Source organism: Apteryx mantelli, chromosome Z (genome assembly GCF_036417845.1).
Source record: "Apteryx mantelli isolate bAptMan1 chromosome Z, bAptMan1.hap1, whole genome shotgun sequence".
Taxonomy (NCBI): domain Eukaryota; kingdom Metazoa; phylum Chordata; class Aves; order Apterygiformes; family Apterygidae; genus Apteryx; species Apteryx mantelli.
In genome coordinates, this window is record NC_090020.1 from 5,438,560 (window position 1) to 5,458,185 (window position 19,626).

Sequence of the window (19,626 nt, forward strand, 5' to 3'; positions counted from 1 at the left end):
AGCTAACCAAAGCAGAGAGGGATCTAGCAGTCCTTGAGAGAGATCACCATCCCTTGGTGAGGGAGGTTACAAACCAGTAAGTCTAATTTCTTTCTTTCACATCCTGGATGTAGCTTTCACAAACGCTCAAAATGTTTGCTTTTCTGACAGGGTTATTTGGTGCTTGGGAAGAGCTGAGCTAATACATCCAGTAAGGTTTATTTACAGATATATCATAAAAACAGAGGTCCTGAAGGCTACCTGCACATTATTTTAGTAATAAGAAATGAACAGGAACAAAAAAGGCACAGGGTAAAAAGCCCTTTTATTTAGAGAGTCGCAAATACAAACGACCATCCACTTCTCTTTTTATGCTTTATTCCCAGACAAATGTCATCTAGTTGCAATTTCTAAATTCCTTTTGCTTTTCTTCCTGTATCTCCTGTACCTCCTTTGTATCTCTTTATCAGACTGTAGCACTTTTACTCAGTCTCTCCTCCAGTCTGTCCTTGTGCCAAAGGACCCTTCCTAGAGAGTATCAGTTCCATCCAAAGGAGAGTTTTCCTCAGTTATTCCTGGGGAAATGCCTGCACTTCTGGATCTAATTCTTCCTGCACTATGTGTGGTAACCAGGGATTTCAATGCTGTTATGCCTTGGGAACCAGGGATGTCGGGGATGCTCTGCCTCCTCCTGCTTTTGGGAGGGGAGTCAGTGATGCATCCTAGGAGATGTCATCTCTTTTCTTGAGACCAGAAAGTAACACAGCCCCCCCCCTCTTAGTCACTGTTACACCCTTATGGACTGAAGCCCCATTTTAGTACTCATACTTTTATAGCAAGGCTTTACAATGCCTATGGAAAATCAAGACAGAAAGATTTTATTTTCCTCCACATTTTAAAGGAAAAAAAGTACTACTGTCAATTTTACGTAATGTCTTTTGATATGAATTGCACACGGAAAAAATCGTATATGTCTGAGCTATTCATTATTATCCTATCCAAGCCAAGTCAAAGTGTTTTGGTATAATCACTATTGGCCTACTCTTTTCAGACATTCCCCATTTTGGTCTTCATCTGTGCATTAGCCGAGAAGTCAGATTTATTTTATACTCCAGCCCCATCACACTTCAATTTATCCACCAAAACTTTGTTACTTTTTTTCACTCTCTTGGCCTTTTTGCTGTTCTGATCTTACACATATTATAGAGAAATACATTCAAAGACTGCTGATGTGACATCAGAGAACGGACTTGCACCAAATTCAACATTTTACCTATTCTGTCAAGTATCACTGCCTTCCAGGTTGTTACCGAATTGATCGCTAATGATTTTAAAGTGTGACTGACTTTAGGTTCCAGGCTCCAGATCTCACCTTACTAAATATATACTCATGCCTATTCTTTCTGATCTTTCTCAAAGCATGCTCCATCTTATGAAAGTCTGATTATGAAATGGATTCAGATGGCTTGACATAAATGGCATTTCTCTATTCCCTGCTAAATCACGTCCGATATGGGTCACAGGACTCTCTGCATCAGAGACACTCCCGTAGCTTTGCCGGCAAGAACTTTTCCCCTCTACAAGGATATTTCTACCTATCATGGGTCTGCAGAACGCTTACCTTATTGGCAATCTATTGCAATTCGCCTGGACAAACCAACTCTTTCCCTTAAGAACTTCATGTAGATGAAACATATATTGTCTGCCAGGATATTTAATGCTCTTTGGTTCTAAAGCAGTACAAACAGGTGGTATGAATTGTACATATTACCTTAACTAGTGCTTGAACTCAGGACAGAATCAGTTCAACTCATTTGATAAATCTGTACGGCAGTGGCTGTCCTATGGAGTATGGATACTGTGTAGTGCTTTGTACGGTGAGTGTCCTCAGTATGTGTAGACAAGGAGACCTGTCAGAGAAAAGCATAGCTTCCTCCCTGCCAGGAGATTTCTTTCACCTTTTCTTCTAAGAAAGCTAGGGTAGATCAGAAGTGCTCTGAAAAGCACTTTTTACAAGACTCTCCCCTTACACACCTGTACCCACTTAAACCTCTTTAGGTTGTTCATCCTCACCAACAGTCAAAGGACAAGGTTGTGCAGATGTCCTCCAGCCTTCCCTAAGGGCTTTTGGAAAGAGACAAAGATGCGAGTAAAGGCATTGCTTCCATTTTTAAGGACAAGAGTCAGCTGGCATTTGATAACAAAATACTTCCAGTACTTCTTTAAACTCAGTCTTACAAGAGTAAGTAAATATCACCAATTACAGAAGAATATGTCAACATCAGCCTGATTTGAAAGGGACGTTTGATGGTAAAGAAGAAAATAAGCGGCATGCAATCAGTAAAGCCTAGCCAAAGAGAAACAGAGTCAGCTACATAGTATTATCTGAGCAGTATCAAGCAGAACTCTTAAAATGGTGGGTAAAAAAACCACTGCATTTTGCCTATATCCTATGAAAAAGTTGTACGTCATTATGTCCTAAAGAGCTCACACTTTTCCAAGTCATCCCCCCCATTCCCACTTTCTGCTTTGGAAGGCTTGAACTGGTATGAAGAAACTGTCTATGTTTGGATCTTGTTCCAGTGAGGATGCAATTAGGGTCCTTGCTTTACCTTTACAGCATAGACACAGCCTGCAGTGTCTTCCCAAAACCTGGGAGAAGGTCAGGGTCTCCTTGGTCCTTCAAAGAAAAGCCCTTAGAGAGGCCATACTTGGTGTCACTTAGGATTACACCACAGTTCACTAAATGAAAAAGGAACCTAAGGAGGAAACTACATTTGGATTTCTGCCAGTATTTTCTGTTTAAAATTTGAGAACTTCCTGCTTAGAGACGATTAAAAATTCATTGATTAAAACAACAAAAAAACCCTAGTCTTTAGAGCAGCGCACTCCTCGCTGTCCGCTTGCTACAATCCCTTCCATGCTAGTGGAACCTTTTTGCACTATGTCCCTCAAGGAAAACAGTTGAGCATCACTTTCAGCACGCCCTCGTGATTCTTCTTTCAAGTTCAGGTTCCTGCCAGTAGCCTCTCTCTTCTCCGACCACCTTTCAACCATCCTGGCTCTACAGCACTCATTTCAATAGCTGTGTGTCTTCTGGGTCAAGTGCTCTGAGACACTGTGCTTGAAAGGCACAATACAGATGTTACTGTATTTTGTCGTATTATTCAAAAAATGAACAACAGCAGAAGTACTAGCTGGCCGAACTGACAATGTTAAGTGATTGCCCTGAGGGAGCTTTGGGGCCTTTTAAATAGACTACGTGTGATTTCAATAGATGTATTGCTATTTAAATAGTGCCTATGATAGACAAGCACATCTGAAGAAAAAAACGAAGGTTGTTTGAGACTTTACAGTGACTTCTGTCACACTTGACAGGCAAGTAATAGAGCAGCCCAGAAACATAAAGTGAAACTTGACCATGGAGAGACAATGAATGACAAATCCACATAAACACCCCCACACACACACCCCCACACCCAAAAATGATGCAGACACACAGCGTGTTGTAGAAAAGAAAGATGTGGTGTGGGATATGCAACAACTGGATTACGTGATGCATTCAGCAAGACTGAATGACAGGTTTGGCACTCATGCCTGTTCTCTAAATATTAGCTGTAGCACAACTCGTCACTGAACATATATGCAGCACACCTTGTGTGGTCCAGTAGGATGTAGGTGTGGAAACAGGATGAAATTGAGCAAATGAAAGTCGAGGAAATATCAGGGGAAAAAGTAATTCTAATAGTCAGGTCTGTTAAGCTGTAAAATGATTTCCTCAGGGAAGTGGTAAAAACATCACTTTACTCATTTGAAACTGGATTAGACAAATCTACATCACACAGCTACATTCGGCTCTTACTATGTGAGTAATATGTTAGCTTTGAAAAGATGTATTTTCTTTTGGACTTTTATAACTTAGAGCAGAACCTGTCTCCTTGGGAACAACTTATTTTAGCAGGGAGACAGAATATCCAGCCCACCTTCTCCTTCTTCATTCTTAACACCTGCGAGAAAATCATGAGATGGGACTGAAGATCTGAAAGTGCCAGTAGTAAATAATTTGACCATTCATTTATGTGATTAAACTGAATGTCCTAGGAATACCTGGGAGCAGCGGTGACAAAATCTATGATAATAAGAGAACTATGGCATTTTCAAATAGCATTCAACTTTTCATTGGAAATGGATCCCATTTTCAGTCTTTCTGCACCAGTTTGAATGTTCATATGACTGAGATGCTTACTGTTATATCTGTGGCAAGCAGTTCCGAAAACCATAAAATACATTCCATTTACTTCTTATTCTTTGGGATTTTTCTGCATGTGCTTTTCAAGAGTTAACCTCACTATAAATTAACATATTTCTGGGCTTCTAATTCAAGTGTGGTTTAGTACAGATCTTTTTACAAGTACAGTAAGGATTTAGGATCTTTTCTGCAGTATATATTGGTATACTGCCTTTAATAGAAGGCAACATTTATTTATGTAAAACACAAGCTTTCAAGAAGTTTGAGTCAAAAGCTTATCTTGAAATTGAAACCAAACAGAATGATATCAGCAGAAAATCTGACCAATTATATTCTGGGTAACGACTTTGTCATTAGGCAATGACTTTGATGGTCTTTCTGGCGAAGGCTGTTCATATTTGGAGTGAATCTTTCCATAGATAGAACACTGACACTCATTCATTGTAGTTTAGACAGAGCAGCACTTACTGCTGCCTGATAGATTTACTGCTCAAAAAATTAGGATGAGTTCTTAGAGGATCAGTTCTTAGAGGAGAAATGATCTTTACATGTTTCCTTTTCTGGACAGATGTTGATATTTCAAGGGGAAGAGGGTAGCTCAGCATTTAAATCAAGTTTGAAAATCAGACTCCAATTGTACATCACAGCCCTTTTGTTGCCCTTTGATAAAGACGGATGATGTCAGCTTGATGATGGAGAGGATATCGGATCATTTTAACCATCTTTGCTCTCGGGGGGAAAGTATGGTATAAGAAGGCCAATTTGGGGGGTGAACTCCTCCTCTGGTGAACTTTACCTAACTGTTACCACCCCTGTAGTAATCCATCTCCAGCCTTTTTTCATTTTACCCTCACTTGCACTAGGAAAGTCCATCAGTGTGCTGATGTACTTGGGAACAAAATGTGCTCTACTGAGAACATAACTATGCAAAAAGTTATTTTTGCTGCATTTAACAATGCCCTGTTAAATGTTAAAATATATATGTTTTTACAGTGGAAAAGGAAGAGTTGTTCACATTTTACCTGCTGAGATCATTCTCTAAATAACAGCTCTAACGTATACATAATTCTCAAAGAAGCATTAATGGTAAGTACTCATTATGGATAAAGATAGTTCAGTGCTCTGCCACTCAGTGTGTATTGAATCCATACGCCAGTGGATGAATACAATTAACTCTGACTTCAGTCAGTTAGCTGACTGACACTGCACAGGGATCTGGCCCGTAAGGCTCAAAACTGGCCTGAAGTTGGGTCAGCAGTGTGCTCTGAGATCAACGTCCACTCTTCCGAGAAAGGCTCTCTGCTTTCTAGAACTTTTACAGTGTTGTCCCAGGCCCTTTGAAAAACAAAAAATGAGTAAAGGCCTTACCAGTCCCATTCCAACCTTTTTATTTTTTTAATGTAAATCATTTTTACTCATGAACAATATTGCTTTATTTCAAAATGTAAATCATTTTTACTTGAACCATATTCCTTCTTTGACCAAATGAGAAGATTTTTGCTTGCATTTCATTCCTCTAAAAGGGGTCTGAGTTAAAAATGTTAAGCCAAAAAGAAGTTTCAGGCTAAAAAATCAAAATATTTCATTTTGTGCTTTAGTTCCAATTGCCTGGACAATCCTTTGAATGTCTCTTGGTATGCAAAATATTTGAACCTCTATTGGCATGCCACATACTTTGTTGTCACCAAACCTGCATTTCTTTATGAGGAAATCTCCCTGGTGTTTGTATTCAGTGCCTAGTGATTCCTAACTCACCAGTCAAGAGCAGAGCAGGCAGAGAAAAGCTGGATTTGGAGGGAGAAAGATCAAAGAGAGGCAACAACCTCCAAGAGATGCCTCCCTTCTGCTTTGTTTTTCACTGGGAACAGAAGGCTCTCCACACAAAAAAAGGTGCTTTCTGTCATGCTTTGGTCCGGTCTGGTCTGGTTTAGTCATCTGGCACAGGCTCCTGACTTCTAGTCTCACCTGTGAATGACCGCTTTGAAAATACTGCCATCACAGACATCAACACGCACCATGGTTACACCAGTGCCTGAATTCCTTTTCTTAGCATGCAGCCACACTTGAACTCTGACGAAGGAACACTGGATTTGTGAGCAGGGGCTATGGATAGAGGCAGTCTTGAGAAGAGAGGGTGCTATCCCCTTAGAGAATTTGTCCTCTGTATCATGGGTGTTTATTAGCGCCCACTTCTGAAGCAGATTTGGATACTGGGGCTGGATGGGAAGGGATTGCCGCAGGTGCCTTTCACTCTCTCATATAAGGGCACGTGCATTACGCAAGTGAAATAGGTTTATGCAGTTATGCCCTCCCCCTTGGAAAACTGATGGGGGAAGGGGCTTATGGTCACACTGCCATAGTGTCACAACAGGCGTTGAAGGAAGAAACTACAGTATTTTCCTTCACTCATGGCACTTATGCCCCATAACAATCCTGGCATCAGGACACCATAATTACCTCCGTTTTACTCGTGGAGCCCCCAGCGACTGCGGGCGGGATGCCCAAGGCTGCTTCCTGTGCCTGGCCCTGTCGCAGCTGCAGCTCAGGGGAGAGTCTCTGTGAAACTTCAGGTTGGCAGCACATCCCTGCCTCCTTTCCCATGCGTCTTGCCAGATCATAGCACTCCTTCCCCAAATAACACCTTCCACAGAGGATGTTGACTGCGCTCTGAATTCGTCAGACCAAACACAAGCATTTTCAGATGTAATCTACTCCAAATGGCATTAATTTTGCCAGTCTCTTTTACTTTCTCCAATTTGCCACCATTAATATTTTGCCTAGCTCATGCAATACTCTTTTTTCCTGAATCTCTTGCATAGTATGGGTTTGTGTCTCTGGTCTTTTTATGCCTCGTGGTTCTTTTCCCGTGCAGGAAATATTGCTGTGGCACTACAAAAGAGGTAGCACGAGAGGGCACAGCAAGAGGCCATCTGGTCTTTCCCCAGGGCACCAGTGAGGACCAGCTCTGCCAACAGCTGTTGAACTAGGCTTGAAAACCTCCGGGGCGGGGAGATTCCTCAGCCTTCCTAGGCAACATACACCACTGTTTCGCTGACATGACTGCAAGAAAATTCCCCGTGCTGCCTAAGCCAAAGTCTCCTTCCCAGGTACTTCTGTTCTCTATATTGGCTCTTCAGCACTGCAGAGGGCTGCTCGGGAAGGAGATCGAGAAACGTCATGACAACGACAGTCCTAAAGGGCTCTGCTCAAGCTGCCTCACTACCCCAAGGAAAAGAGAATAAAACCCACACAGCTTGGTGGCTGCACAGAGACAGGAGAAACAAGAGAAGCAGATCATTTCTGTGCAGTGGAGAGGCACTGCGGTGTCCAAGAAGAGAAAAACCCTGGCCACCTTGCTTTAAACGTCATTCACGGATTTACTGTCTTCCAGTGGTCTCATCTCCAAGTATGCTATCTGGAAAGGTAGTGCTCTGGAAGTTTTAGGTCAAAACGTGAAAATGTGCAACCTAGCTGAAGTTCAGGCGGTGAGTTACGCTTGGAAATGACCAGCTCTTTCCAGGGGCTGTGGGGAGTTTTATCCCACTATGTCAAACTTTGATCATGCTGTATTTTCTTCTTCTTGGTCAGAAAGCAGCAGCAGGGCTAATCTTGGACCCAGCGTAAAGAGAGGAGGGGTGAAGGGAAAGCTGTGTGCGAGTCTGAAGAAGGGGGACAAGGATAGCAGGAGAGGAGAAGATGAAATGTTTCATTTCTCTGCCAGGAGATATTCAAGTTAACGGAGCAATCTAAACAGGACAAGAAGCAGCATCTAAAAACGTCAAGAACAACTGCTCTGTCAAGGAAAAGAGTCGTGCTGTTGTTAAAGAGGGAGAAGTCGGCTGGGGCCCCCGCGGGAGGGTGGTGGACGTGGGGCCCCGGGCCGCCCGTGCGGTGGGCGATGGTGCCGTGTTGCAGCGTGACATCACACCACGCCTCGTGCCACCTCACGGGCCTTTCTGAGGTCACAGCCGGCCACCCCTTATGGCCCCGCGCGGCCGCAGCCGCCCTCATTCCGCTGGAGGGAGCTTGCCGTGGCCTCACGGCTCATTGCCCTCGGCAGGCGCGCTCCTCTGGGGGTTAGTGGTGTCTTCTCGCCCCATCTGAACTCTGAGCTGCTCTGCTCCGCGCAATGCGCAGAAGACGGGCTCCCCAGGGGCGATCATGCCACCCAGTTTCACAGGCGGCCTCAGCTGAGCGGGACTCCCAGCTGGAGCTGGAGGCCCAGGTGTGCGGGGCCGTCTTCAGCATGGCCAGCGAGGCGCCCCTGGGCAGCAGCCACAGCGCCGGGGACAGGGCCGGTAAGTGCCGCGGCACGGAGCCCCTCGGGGCGAGCCCCTCCCTCGGCTGCGCCGGTGCTTCGTGTTACCCGTGGAGAGGCTCCGCGTCTGCACCAGCCCGGCCCGCCTCGCCCGCACCTCACCGCCATGCCAAAACAACAACATGGCGTTCCGCGTCAGGTTCTTAGAGCAGTCGTGCGACGATGATGCAGTTACCTACGCGTGCCGTGTGGTTGTGGGGTCCTGCGGTAACCAAGGGCTGCGCTACCGAAAGGTGCCTGGCCGGGGGCGGCAGCAGTGCCTGGGCGGCTCCTCGGCCCCCCATTGCAGCCCTGCTCCGAGGCACGGCCACGGCGCTGCCCCAGCGCGGGCAGGGAGCGCGTGGGGCTCAGGACGTCCCTCCCACAGACAGCTGAACCGCGTGGGGACCCCGCAGAAGGGACCTCAGCAGCGAGACCTCACTTTCCTCTGCTTTCTTGGCCCAGGGAGGATCTTCCGTCTACCGTGGCACCTGGCCATGCTCCTTATGGTCCTCGGGAGGCGTTGCAGCACCTGCATCTCTGCCATGTGAGTGTCGTTCCCCTGCCCCCAAAAAAGCTCTGTTTGATCTCAAGTGGAAAGAAGTCTGCTTTCGTAGCGGAAGGGAAAGCAAGTGCACCACAAAGACTATTTTCTGTTTTCCCTTGGTAGATCCGTTTGCTTCCCCGCATGATTTTAAATCCTTTTCTTGGAGCACTTGCTTCCAGGAAGCTCTGCCTGTGGTGGGGAATGGTGCTGACAGAAAGCATGCTCCTTCTGGAGTGTGGACTGTCAGCTTTCTGTCAGCAGCAGACTTCCACAATTGCTCTTCAGCTTTGAAGCAAAAATCCCCTTGCGAAGGGGCTTGCCCCGAGCTTGAAACTTTGGTAACAACAGGACTCCCTCTTTTCTAGGCAAAACATTACCCTGAGGAACACAAAGTTCTTCAGACTCCTCGTATGGTTGATCCCTGTTGCTCTTGGTGAGTATCTGTGAGCAAAGAGCTGCCAGCAGTAGCGCAGAGGTGCTGGATGCCAGTTTTCAGGCTGAGGGAGAGGCACTGGCATGCCAAGGGGGCACCCTGCAGTTTTGCATTTCTGTGCTTCCGGGAGCTCCAGAGATGCTCTCTACAAGTGGGTCACCCCTGGCCTAGGACCTGCTCTAGATGCGCACAGCATTAAGGAGGACCTTCAAGACAGAGGTCCCTCCTGCTTAACAGCTTTCCTCTTTGGATGGTGTGTGCAGAGCCTCCCAGGACCCAAGGGCTGCCCAAGTATGCCCACATCAAAGTATGACTGCTGCTCTCCCAGGCACCCTTCTGCTGCCCCTGGAGCAAGCCCCTGGCTCAGCCTGCAAGCGGGTGGGAGGAGGCTGTAGGTGTTTGCAAAGCGAGCTGGCATGCTCCGTGTGGGCGTGAGAGAGACCCACGGACAAAGACAAAGGCAGAGGGAGAAGAAAGCCTTTGCAGCTGTGAAGCTGAGGCTGCAGAAGGTCCCTCTGTCTTGGCGAGCTGAGATGCAGGTTGTGCGCCCGTGCCTGGGACAGGCCAGCGCCTGCATTGCCTCTGCCAGTGCTGCTGCGGTAGCCCCTGCTCGGAGGCATGCTGTTGGAAGCAGAGGTGGTGACAGGCGGCCAGGGTCAGGTATGTGCCTGGCCTGTGGAGTAGGGCCCAGCTGCACGGGGTCTTCTCTGGGGGGCAGCACAGGGGGAGTGCTGGAGAAGTAGCTCTCTCAACGCATGGCTCCTGGCTCAGGTGCTGTCTGGAGCGGTGAGGGGAAATGGGCAGTAGCTGTGGGCATGAAGCGCTGCTGGAGAGGGTGGCTGTGCAGACCCTGAAGGGCTGCAGGAAGGGCCCCTGGGTGGAGTTGCATCCTCTCTCCGCAGCAGTTCCCTGTGGGCTCCACAAAGCTGTTGCCACCCAGGCCTGGGAGGAAGCACCGGGACTCTAGGGGTCATTTGAAATCTGAGTAACATACAACTGTTTCTTGGTGCTGTGAATTACAGTGGGTGTTTCCTGTGTGGTGTGGCTGCCAGGCTGGACTACGTGGTCAAAAGCAGTGCCACAGGTCAGTGCCTGTTGTTGTGGGACAGGCAACTCCTGCAAAGGCCATGTGCTGGCAGTGGTTGCATAAAGGCTCCAGCTGGCTGCAGAGCGAAGCTCGGCAAAGCTTCCCTTTGCCAAAGGGAGGCAGCAGCTCCTGCTGTGCCTTCCTCGAGAAGGCTCTCTGGGGAGCCCCAGCAGGTCTGGTAGTGGCTCTGCTAATGGAGAGCTTTTGCCTTTCAGGAGCCGCTAGGATGGCTTGCACCGGACCTGAAGGCCAAACAGTGAGACAACTACTGGCGGGGGACTGATGTGATGGAGTAGTGTCAGCTGAGCCTGTGCTAACTGCCCTTTGCAGGGCTCCTGTCTTTTCCTTGTGTCTGCCTTTTGCTCAGGCTGGCGGGAGGGTGGAAGGAAGCACTGCTAAGCTGGGGCAAGAAAACGGGGCCCACGCACATGGACATCTCCTCTTCTTTGAGCTTGGAGGCTCCTGGGAGGGGCTGGGCGCCTCTTTAACAGCTGCCGGTCCTGTCTGCAGGGACTTGCTGAGTGTGCTGGAGGAACAAGGCAAGCAGATGCAACTTCTCAGGGAGACGATGTCTCGCCTGCATGTGGAACTCGGTCTTATGAAGCAGGTGATGCTACATTTTGTGAAAGAAGGCTTGGATGAGCAGGAGCCCTTACCAGAGACTTCTTGGGGTTGTTGCTGGGGTTTTCTTGCTCGTCCCTCCCTTGCTTGTTTGCTTGCTCCCCCTTCCCGCTCTTTTCCCAGGGCTTGCTGGTGGAGTTGCTCTGCTGTAAAGCCCCTTCTCCCAGGCAGCTTTAGGCGGGCCCCTTCAGGCAGCAGAGGACTCCACACATCCTTCACTTGGTGTACCGGGGCCTCTGGTAGCTCTGGCCCGGCCCCTGGAGCAGTGATGAGACACAGGTGGCCTCCGGGGAGCAGCGGGTGCTGGCAGGGCCTGAGCTAGAGAGCGTGGAGAGTGGAGGCAAAGGTGTGGGACCTGACCCATGTGCGCACTATGGCTGTGGACAGGGATGTGCTTCCCAAGTCCTCGCATTTCTCCTCTCCTCAGCAAGCGCTTTGCCTTGGAGCTCTTGGGACAAGGTCTGTGTTGCATTTGCTGACGCAGGCTCTTCGCTTGGATCTGTGCCAGGACTCAGTAGTCATCTGGAGCTGCCCGCTGAGGTGGTCGTTCTCTGTGTTCATTTCTGTCTTTGCCAGCAAGTTCAGCAAATGAGAGAGGCCATGTCTGACGGGACTGCGGAAGGCTCTGTGCACATGCCAGACTGGGCGCTGCAAACCGCAGGTATGGGCACAGGAGGGCAAGTCTCCCAGTGCTGTGCTTGTGGACAGCACTTGCCAAAAGGGGCTGTGCTGCAGACTCTGCTCAGCAACACGGAGGGAGATGCAATGACATGTGGGGGTCAAAGAGCAAGGCTGCGGCTGATGGTCTCTCTGGGACTCACTCCCCCTCCTGCCTTTGGGCTCTTTGCTGGTGCCTCTGGCACACACCTACAAAATTTCTGTGCTGATAGAGGCTTTCCATGGGATTTTCCTCTGGAGCAAAAGTGAAAAGCTGCATTATCCTTTGCTGTCCACGCAGCAAGACCTCAGCTTTGGTCTGCTGTCGTTCTCATGGGGGCTTGCTGTCTGCCAGCATCTGCTGACCTGTCTTTTCCTGATGCTGTGAGAGGGAAGCAGTGGCCAGGTGCAGGGAGCCCTCTGTTCCCTGGGCAGCTGAGCACCTCGGACAGTGTGGTGCTGAGCGTGGGAGTGACGGACACAGCTGGCAGGCAGCGTTAGAAATACCCTTTAACCACAACAGGTCTGTGGTGTCTCGCAGTCAGCAGCTCAGTCTCCTTTCAGGTGCCATGATTGACCTGCAGAGAACCTCCAGCAGCTATGCATGGGAAGATAATTGGCTGTGCCGCGCTTTTTGGTTCTTCTGTGCCACAAACCCTCCAGATACTATTTTGCAGGTACTGCAGCAGAAATCATCATTGCTGGTTTAGTTGCTTGCTGTAAAGTAGGGGACAAAGCCAAAGCCCAGGGGATCTGCCCTCTGTGCTGCAGTAGTGCTCAAGTCCCCGGCATTGATCATGCTCCTGACACCTGAGGGTTGACTTGCTAGAAAGCAGCAGTTCCCCTCCAGAGAGGGACTCAAATGACCTCAACTGAGTGGCTGCAGCATGCCCACAATCATTGTGCCCCTGGTCACAGCTGGGTGAAGGAGTTTCTCCTTAGAGGCCCAGTTGCCTACCTCATCTCTGACAGTCCCTTTTCAGATGTTTCTCCAGGGCCCTGAGTCAGGGGCAGGGTAGCAGATGTTATATACCCCACATATCTTCCTTTTCTCAGTAATGTTGAGGGTCCCCTTAACCAGGCAGGGAAGAAGGCCTCCTGCTTCTGTCCATCGCCTCCCACCTTATTCATTTAGGAGCAGAACTACAACACATCACAGACAAAGGGGTGCCTGTGCTTCTGGCCACAGGAGTAGTGGTGGTGTCACTGTCACTCCTTCACCATTTGTTGCTGTCGCCTTCTGCTTTCAGCCGGATGTTACTCCAGGACAGTGCTGGCCTTTCCGAGGCTCTCGGGGGCAGGTCGTCATTAAGCTGCCTGCACGAATCCAGCCAACTGCTGTTACTGTGCAGCACATGTCCGAGGCAGTTTCTCCACCTGGCAGCAGGAGCAGCAGCCCCAAAGATATCGCTGTCTCTGTAAGTGCCTGTCGGGCAGAGCTGTCTGGGATCTGGCGGTGGGGAAATGCCTGGCAGGGGCTTGCTTGTCACTGCGCATCCGCTGCGATGTGTGCGCTGCTCTCTGCTGAGCCCTGCAGTGCCCCAAGGGGATACTTCAAGCGGAGTGCTGGTTTTATGCCTCCGAAGACTGCTTTAGTGCTTTGGGGGCAAGCCTCCGAGGGCACGAGGCGAAAACTCCCGGAGGAGAGGCAGCTGCGCCAGAACCTGTGGCAGGCTCTGGCTCGAGCTGCGGGCAGGGGCGGGCGGATACCAGGTGCTGAAGCGCTGCGTGCCTTGGCCCTTGCTGGCGTGGGGCCTGACCTGCTGCCCTTGTGCTTTGCGTCTGAGGGGCTGGACGAGGAAGGAGAAGCCACTCTGCTCGGCACCTTCACGTACGACCTGGAAAGAGAGGCCCTTCAGGTCTTCCCGCTGAAGGTACGGGAAGCGCGTGCGGGCAGCGCCGGGGAGGAAGGCCGGGGTGTCGGCAAGCGTGTGGCAGAGCGAGCGCCCGCAGCGGCTGCCTGTGGCGGCAGAGGGGCCTGACCCACGGCCGAGGGAGACGCGTGGGCCATAGGGGGCCGAGCGGCGTCCAGCTGTGGTAGCAAAAGGAGAGGGAAAGCAGGGCCGGGCCCACGGGCGCGCGGGTCCCTGGAGCTCGCCGGCTGCGCCCACCGCTTTCGGCAGAGCCGGCTGCGCCCGTGGCCGCTGCACCCGCAGGAAGCCTGTGCGCTGCCCAGAAACGTGGGCGCCTGACAGCGCAAGGCGGCGGCAGCGCCGCTGAGCCTCAGGTTTCCACAGCTGCTCTCAGCGCCTTCCTGAGGGCAGGAACTGGCTTTCTAGCTGCAGAGGAGTCCCTTGCAAGCCCGATGAAAGAAGAGGAGAGAGAGGGAGAGAGAGAGAGGGAAGCTGCCCTCCTTTGGGAGGGCTGGCGTGTTTTCCTGAGCAGGAGCAGGGCTGGCAGAGGACGTATGCTGGTTGTTCTTGTTGCTCTTTACATTGCAGTAATGCTGTTTCTTTTTGCCATGCTTTCTTTGCAGAATGAGCTTCACAAAGCCTTCCAGTACATACAGCTTCTTGTGCAGAGCAACTGGGGAAACCCACAATACACCTGTATTTATCGAGTACAGGTGCATGGGAAAATAGCACCCCAGCACTAATGCTGCTGGCTGGAAGACGAAAGCTTTTATTAAAGATAAAATAAAAATGAAAGAAAAGAAGGATGGGTCTGTTGTGTTTGCTGCAGGGCACTGTCCTTTCATAGGTGCTCTGCAGACCGGCAAGTTTCTTGCTTTCCCGTGCTGACTGAGTTGTTGCTCGGCCTTTTCGCTTTCTCTCCGCTGTCCCGCTATGTTGCTACGAAAGCACAAGGAGACAGTGCTGCTGTGGCCTCTCTTTCTCCTTAGTGCTTTGGCGCTGGAGGCTCCCCCATCTCCTTCCCGGAAGAAGCGGGAGCCTGGCAGAGCTTGGGGCTAATGATCACCAAACCGGCCAGCCCTTCCTTTCGGACTGCACCGTGGCTCTGCAGCAGGGAGGGAAAGACATACTTATTCCCTTTTAAATATGATTGGGGGAGTAATATGCCTTCACTTGCTGATCATGATGTCATCGTGGTAGAATACGCTGAGTATGATTGCTGTATACATCTGAAAACAGCTCTGTTTCTTCTGTTTCTTCCTGTCACTAAGTCCATATTTTCCAAAGTCATCCATTAAGAAATTATGCAAGCACTTCGTCATGAAAATATTATTTTCCAGTTGGACATGGTTTCGATGCAGTCCAGCAGACATTATATGGATTGCAGAATAGATATATGTCGAGATTTTGCAAATGCATCATCTTTAGGTCTACAAAGCTGGTGCTAAATGGCATAACCCAGGGCTGCTGAACTCTTCTGGCACTTAATGACGGCATAATAGAGCGGCTGTAGTTCTCTGTTAACACTCTTCTCTTCTGGAGGTATGAAGGTATTTACAGTACCCTGTTTGTTTCCTCTTTTTAAAACTAACCAGCAGGGGGATATACTCTTCTGAAATACTGTAACTACAGTGCTGCCAGATCCTCAGCGATCATTCCCCATCCTATTTCTGGAGGATATAGTAACTAATTATATCACAGTTGCATTCAAAGTAAGCTAAACAGAGAACAAAGAGGAAAAGCCCATTCCTGGCCAAAACTCACGAGCTTATTCAAGGGCAGTAGGAAGCAAGACACAGAAGAGAAGCAGTGCTTTTTATTAATGACAAAGTCAGTGTCACCTCAGGCATTTTGCAGCATTCATACTGACTTTCACAGGGCTAAAGCACCAGACAGGTTTCAGATCAATGGAGACTTCTTTTGCTGTATTGTAGTTCCTTTAAGGAACACTTTGCCATCTCACATATGCAGGTCTTCACAGCCTTACTGTTCAGATTGTGATCTGGATACCTCAAGCATGATCCCAAATTTTTATGGAAAACAATGTGCTGATAACTTTGTACAGAGATTTTAATGAAACATAACAAAGCAGGCAGTAAAAAAGGTCAGACAGAGAGGACTGCATTACAGCAACACAAATATGTTTCATTAAACATCAAAAACAACATCTCGTGCTCTCTATAACGTGAAAATTTCATTTTTTTTAAGTTCTGAGCATCAAATTACTTTTAAATGACTTTAAAAGTTATTGGCAGCTCAAATGTGTCTATGTTTTCGGGTAATTTATGACTGTTTTTAGGGTTGTGCTATGACTCTTATTAAGATCATTTTTGAATTTCCCCTCCTTTTATGATACAGGGAAACTAATATCACACATAGATTTCTTTTTCCTCACATCTTCTCCATTTTAGAAGAAGAACCCCAGCACATACTCTATAAAATAAATAGCTCTATGTTGTGCAATACTTTTATGAAGAAACCTAAAGCAATATAAAACTTGTTGGGTTGGGGCTTTACAGAACCATAGTATTGAATAACATAAGAGTCACTGAAAACCAAGCCTGTCTTAGCATAGTCTGCTGCAAGTGCTGACAAGTGATGCTGAAGACCATAATTCTTCTTCTTCCAACCTCATTTCTCAACAGGAAGAGCTAACTGGGGCTGAAAGAAGGTAGAGACCAGACTGAAAAGGTTCCCTCCGCAAAGAACTGTAATGGGAGATTCATGCCACAGAGGACTCCCAGAAATTCCCTAATCCCAGCCCAGGGGAGCAGCAAGAAGGGTGCATCCAATCTAGCACTTTGAGGAAGAAAATGGAAGAAGCACTAAACACTCTGTCCGCAGTGTTACCAGCAATCTGACTGTACTGAAAAGCTGGCCAAAGTCATTTCAGTCCTGCAGTTACTGCAAGGTTCTCACTGACAATGGAGATCCTTTATGCCTCCTGGCTCTCAAGTAAAGACCACAAGGTTATATATGTATATGTAAATGTAAATGTATATGTATATGTACGTGTGTGTATATACATATGTGTGTGTGTATGTATACATACAAACATCTACATGTATACACATACACACACATACATGTATAAACATACACATACATATACATACACATACATACACACATATATGTACATATAAATTATCTGCAGAAGTCAGCACAAGGTTATCTGGAGACCATGCTGTGACTAGGGAGCAGTCCTTCATTCTTTCGCCACTTTGTGGCGTCCTGGGAACCAGAGCAGCTGCTCCTCAGGCCACCAGATGCTTTCTCTAATCCCAAGCCAACAGGAGTCTCTGGAGGAAAACTGCTACCTGATTCTCTACTTTTCAGTCAGGCCTGACTTTAGTTGTGTTCCCCTGCTATTAAGGTATGAAAAATAATTGCAAGTATCTAAAGCATCATGACACAGTCGCTGTCTAATAGAGTTGTGGCCAATAAGCACAAATGTGTTTTTGGTCTTCCTCAAAATATCTCAGCTTAAATCACCATGAAAAAAAAGAACCAAACCATTGATCACCAGCCATGTGGGGCTACAAAGTGAATAGCTGGTGTTTTTTCCTGCTGTCTTTCAAGAGCGTGTTGCCTAGGAGTTTCTCTGTTACCTTTGTGCTTGTTTTTCCAAAATTTCCTTCACCCGCAACATTACAATTGTAAGAAATAGCCGTTAACCATCATACCCTGTCGGAGTGGGAGACGGACCCGGAGTAACGATGAGTCTCAATGTGAGTATGATCGTTCTCCTTTATTCTATCTTTTACAGAGTATATATAGACAAGCAACAAGCAGGTGTCAGCAGTAGTTACATGATTGGCCTACAGCTTCTGTCCACGCGCATAAAGCAGATACATGATTGGTGCAAGGTTGCTGTCCACGAGGTGTCCATGAGGATGAGGAGGGGTCCGCTTTCATATATGGAACCTAGTTCCGAGACTTGTTTACCATTTTCGTGAATACCTTCTTTTGTAGTGCTCAAGGCTGCTGCAAGGCCGCTTTCAGGCTCGCTTGCCTTGGCCTAGATTCCTTCCTCTACCCTGAAGACGGGATTGCTCATCCCAGTCAAAGCATGCCCTCTCTCGCTTAACCATTCCCCTAACCATTCCTCCATCAATACCCTAACATTTTCCTGACCCAATCACATACATCACTGATAAGAATTTTTGCATAGCAGCTCTGGATATTTTTTTCTTGCAAGTCCCTTATGTAGAACATCACTGAGAAAATTTAGAGATGTGTATCTCCAGATCAAACATTATCGTAACCAAAGCAGTGACTCACAGTTTGTCTCCAAGACTACTTGTATACCTCGGTTTCCCAAAGTCAGTGGAAGACGTATGTTACTATCTGAAAGTAAAACTTGTCTTATTGTGTTTTAAGCAGTAAAAGATATTTGTTGGTTTCCAAGCCATCAACATTGTGACGATAGAAATACTTTGCTAATGCAGATCATGTTTTCATTTAGCATGTGGGTTTCATCTTGAATGAACATCTGATTTCTTATGGTGTATTTAAGTGGAGATCTGTCAGGACAATTATTTTTGCAAATTGCCAGCATATTCCTTTATTGAAGCTTTGAGTACTGAATCTTATATTTACCTTGCACTGTATGCAAAGTTACATTTCATTGAACTGAATTTGGGAACTCCAGAATTATATTTACAAAATATATTTAAAAATACACAGTTACACACTTTTAGAAGACATGGCCAAAAAGCTAGCCCATACGTCTTATTCATCTGCCCTGAAGGAGGTAGGAGAGCTGCATGGATGAGCAAGGAGCTCCTGGCAAAACTCAAACAGAAGAAGGAAGTATACGGAAAGTGGAAAGGGGGACAGGCCACTTGGGAGGAATATAGGAATGTCGTCCAAGTATGCAGGGATGGGCCGAGGAAGGACAAGGCCCATTTGGAATTAAATCTGGCAAGAGATGTCAAGGACAGCAAGAAGGGCTTCTTCAAATACATCAGCAGCAAAAGGAAGACTAGGGAAAATGTGGGCCCTTTGCTGAATGGGGTGGGTGCCCTGGTGACGAAGGATACAGAGAAGGCAGAGTTACTGAATGTCGCCTTTGCTTCAGTCTTTACTGCTCAGGCCAGCCCTCAGGAACCCCAGATCCTGGAGGCAAGAGAGAAAGTCTGGAGGAAGGAAGACTTTCCCTTGGTGGAGGAGGAGTGGGTTAGAGATCATTTAGGCAAACTGGACACCCACAAATCCATGGGCCCCGATGGGATGCACCCATGAGTGCTGAGGGAGCTGGCGGACGTTATTGCTAAGCCACTCTCCATCATCTTGGAAAGGTCATGGAGGACAGGAGAGGTGCCTGAAGACTGGAAGAAAGCCAGTGTCACCCCAGTCTTCCAAAAGGCCAAGAAGGAGCACCCAGAAAACTACAGGCCAGTCAGCCTCACCTCCATGCCTGGAAAGGTGATGGAGCAGCTCGTCCGGGATGCCATCTCCAAGCATGTGGAGGAAAAGAAGGAGATCAGAAGCAGTCAGCATGGCTTCACCAAAGGGAAATCATGCTTGACCAAACCAATAGCCTTCTACGATGGAATTGTCTTGCCGGGTAGATGAGGGGAGAGCAGTGGATGTTGTCTCCCTTGACTTCAGCAAGCCTTTGGACACTGTCTCCCATAACATCCTCATAGACAAGCTCAGGAAGTGTGGGCTAGATGAGTGGACAGTGAGGTGGATTGAGAACTGGTTGAATGGCAGAGCTCAGAGGGTTGGGCTCAGTGGTGCAAAGTCTAGTTGGAGGCCTGCAATTAGTGGTGTCCCCCAGGGGTCAGTCCTGGGTCCAGTCTTGCTCAACTTCTTCATCCATGACCTGGATGAAAGGACAGAGCGCACCCTCAGCAATTTTGCTGATGATCCAAAACTGGGAGGAGTGGCTGATA